This window comes from Mus caroli, chromosome 5 (genome assembly GCF_900094665.2).
Source record: "Mus caroli chromosome 5, CAROLI_EIJ_v1.1, whole genome shotgun sequence".
In the NCBI taxonomy this organism is placed as follows: domain Eukaryota; kingdom Metazoa; phylum Chordata; class Mammalia; order Rodentia; family Muridae; genus Mus; species Mus caroli.
Window position 1 is genome coordinate 60,731,307 of NC_034574.1, and position 4,325 is coordinate 60,735,631.

Sequence of the window (4,325 nt, forward strand, 5' to 3'; positions counted from 1 at the left end):
GATGGCGACTGCTTTGAACATTATTATATTATCTATGCATATACGTTGCAAGACCAAAGTGGTTTAGGATCTCCCTTTCCTTGCGTTGCTCATACTACCCAGCACCACCGGGCTAAGGATTCAGTGATGAAGACCTCAGTAATTTGCCGAAGCTGCCCCGTAAGGTTCTTCAAATACAAGGAAGGGTTCCGGCCTCTGCCAGTCACTCCTTCCTGTCTCAAAGGGAGCATCCTCCAGTTAGGCCTACCCTAATCCCTGCATCCCCTCTTCCCAAGCTTGGGTTTCAACCTCGTTCATCATTACCCAGGTCCTTGATGGATGAAGCTCATCTCTCCAATCTGGAGTTGCTTTTTTATTCAGAGCTATCCTTCAGTCTTGGGAAAGTGACCCATTTTTCTCCTGGGGGCCAGGTCTTTGGCCTCTCATTTTCCAGATCTCTCTTCCATTGGAAGAGTCCCTCTCCCTTGCTGTTTCCAGAGTCTCTGCTCACCCGCTCTGGACTGTCTTCCTCTCCTCAGCAAGCTCCTCTGATAGTGCTGTGCCCCTCCCCCATTTATTAGAGATGAAATAAATAATGCCATAAATAAAAGTATTTGGGAGTCCAGGAACTGTCAGGGCTGATTAGGGCATAGAGGACATTTTCTTTCTCATTATGCAAAAGCATTTCATGGGGAAATAAAAGAGGTTTCATTGTAACTCATGCATGTCATATTTCAAGGAATCCGTGATATTAATCATATTTAACATTATTTGCAGCGTTTCTTCTCCCTGGCTTCTGAAAACTGCTAAATGAGGACACGTGGATCACTGGGAAGAAAGGGCGGGCGATGAGCAAGTGAGGGACAGTTAAGAAATAATGAAACGCTGGTGAAAGACAGAGAGAATGAGATGCCCGGGAGATGTTTCTTAGGCACAGAAGGGAGAGGTGGGGGAGAGGCTCCCGAGCCGGGAGACAGCTGAAACTGAATGATATACAGAGGAGATAAATGGTAACAAACCTCCCCTCACTTTCCTGTCTAGAGAGCAGTTCTAAATTTTGCATCGAAATCTTTCCCTCCCACATTACTCCCTGATAATTTGCCAGTAACTCCCTGCTTTGGAAAAGAAATTAGGGTGGTCATGGTGGTGGTCATGGGGCTTAGCAGAAGAAAACCTTCAGTCCTTTGGTAAGAAACTGATTTCCTGTATCTGGGGCAGAGCTTTCTCTTAGATTTATTAATTTTATTTGTATGAGTGTGTTGCCTGCATGTGTATATATGCACTGCATGGATACCCGGTGCTGGAGGATCTGGAACTGGTAGCACAGATGTGAGCCACCATGTGGGTGCTGGGAATCGAACCCAAGGCCTCTGGTTCAACAACAAGTGTGGCCACCTCTCTAGCCCTTATGTACATATTTTAAATTTATGTTAACCTTGCCACTCAAACACCTTGAGAGACCGGGAATGATACTATCTTCATGTTTTACTGACTAAAGGAACCATCTCTATTTTATATCCCCAAATAGCCATTTCTACAAAAGTGAATATTCTAATGAATGGTTGCGGTAATTGGGTTGGAAGCGTAGTCCCCAGTACAACGGGATTGGGAGATGGGGCCCAAGGGTAGACATTTAGTACATACAGGCTGTGTCCCCAAGCTTGGATCAATGCCTGTTACAAAAGAGTTTGAGATTGTGAGTTTGAATTCTTGGGTGCTCGTGTGGGTGATGCCTCTGCCACTGTATGGTGCATACTACAAGAAGGCTCTAAGCAGATGCTGCTGCCCGGCAACCCTGGATGTCTCAGCCTTTGGAATTACAGAAAGAAACAAAATAAAACAAAACAACCCCTCCCCCAAATAAACCTACCTAATTGATGATATTCTGTCATAGCAAAAAACCATAATCTTGTATAGGTAACAAGACAAGGATTGTTGCAACAATTTCTTTGCAATGTGAAAATGCCCAGGTAGTAGAGTATGGAAGAATTTGGAAGCATAAATTTGAAAAAGCCTAGGTTCCTATGAATGGAATATTAATGCTGATTCTAATAAAGACTGTTGCAGGATATTTGATCACATGGCCTCCTCCAGAACTCTGAACTGGAAATCTTGTTACTTGTGGCTCAGTCCTCGAGCACAGCTTTAACCCAAGAGCTGCAGACAAGAGCTAAATAAAGTCGATGGTAGGCTAGGAGGTAGAGCTAGCAACCAGTTGGTAGGGAGTGTACATAAGAAAACCCAGGAAGGCCAGGCGTGGTGGCACACGCCTTTAATCCCAGCACTCGGGAGGCAGAGGCAGGTGGATTTCTGAGTTCGAGGCCAGCCTGGTCTACAAAGTGAGTTCCAGGACAGCCAGGGCTATCAGAGAAATCCTGTCTCAAAAAAAAAAAAGAAAACCCAGGAAACACGCCTTTAATCCCAGCACTCGGGAGGCAGAGGCAGGCAGATTTCTGAGTTTGAGGCCAGCCTGGTCTATAGAGTGAGTTCTAGGACAGCCAGGGCTACACAGAGAAACCCTGTTTCAAAAAAGAAAGAAAAGGGCTGGCGAGATGGCTCAATGGTTAAGAGCACTGACTGCTCTTCCAAAGGTCCGGAGTTCAAATCCCAGCAACCACATGGTGGCTCGAAACCATCCGTAACGAGATCTGACTCCCTCTTCTGGAGTATCTGAGGACAGCTACAGTGTACTTACATATAATAAATAAATAAATCAAAAAAAAAAAAAAAGAAAGAAAAAAAAAAAAAGAAAACCCAGGAAAGAGAAAGGAGGGCCTTTGAGTTGAAGGGTGTATACGACAACCTGCAGAAGAAGGAGTTCTTTTCTTTGGGGACATTGGGGACATCGGGGGAGTAGGAAAGTCAACTGCGTGGGTGCTTCTCCTGCCTCTTTGAGCTGGCATGGTATCTGGCTCCTGAGTCTTCGTTTGGTAAATTGAACATTTGGGACTTTGTTTTAAAAACCACAGACGACTGGGAACTATAGGTAAAGTGTGGGACTTTTTTTTCGATGAGCTTAAGCAGTTTTCATCCGTGGTAGAAAACTAAGCTTTGGTGGTTGGTTCATGAGTGTAATCCCAGCACCATCCCCTCGTCTGGCACCCACTGAGGAGGCTGACTCAAGTGGCCTGACCTGTAACACATACCCAGACCCTACTGAAGAAGGAGGGTAGAGAGAAGAGCAGCATTCTGATGAGTGTCTGATGGGAATGAGGAAATGAGCTGGAGTGAAGATTATCTTCATTTGAGCCGGGCAGTGGTGGCGCACGCCTGTAATCCCAGCACTTGGGAAGCAGAGGCAGGCGAATTTCTGAGTTCGAGGCCAGCCTGGTCTACAGAGTGAGTTCCAGAACAGTCAGGACTGCACAGAAAAACTCTGTCTCGACTCCCCCCACCCCCCCAAAAAAAAGACTATCTTCATTCCACAGAACTCTGTGTGTGGAAGGCAAAACTTACACATAAAGAACAGCAAAGTGCTAAGATGTTTGGCAGAATAAATATCTAAGTAGTTGCAAAGCCTCTTTTGCCTAAGAATGGAGAGATGATTTTAAAATGGAATTTATAACTGAAGGGAATGCAGAGCAGAAAGATGGGGAGATTTTCAGCCTGGCACGGTAGGAGTGAAAAAAGCATGCCCAGGAGAGAGTGCTATGAGTATAGCCAGTCACCCTTTTGCTCAAGAGATTATTTGGGCTCCCTTTGCTCCAGGTCTAGTTCCCAGGATAATGAGAGAATAGCCTTAACCATGTTTCTGAGACTTTTGAGACAAGCTAGGACTTTGAAGGCAAGGTTTCCAGAAAGGCATTTGCTGGCCAGAACCACCTTGAAAGGCATCTACATTCTGGGTGCAGCACTCCCTGGCTACTCCAGGTGTGCCTCAAGTTAGACTAGGTTAGCATAGAAGGGCAGAAGTGGTGCGCTTTGGAGGCATCTGTGGGGGCCAACTCCGAATACAAGCTGTGGGACCAGTGTTCACAGATATGCTAGACAGTTTGGAGCTTTCAGCAGAGACATGGCTGGGTTACTACAGAGCATTCCACCGAGGGCGGTGTTTAGAGAAGGCATGCTTCCCGCTCCCCCCCAAACAGCAGAGCCGCTAGCGTCCAGCCCCATTCTGGGAAAGCCGAATTAGTGAATCCCAGCAGAGAGTAAAGAATGTGCTCCGAATACTTGCGGGGCCCAAACCCTTTAGGGCAATGATTCTCAACCTTACCGATGCTGCGACCCTTTGATACAGTTCCTCATGTTGTGGTGACCCCTCCCCCAACCGTTCTTCAGAACCGTAAGCTTGCTAATGTAATCATAATGTAAGCATCTGATATGCGACCCCTGTGAGAGGGGGTCGT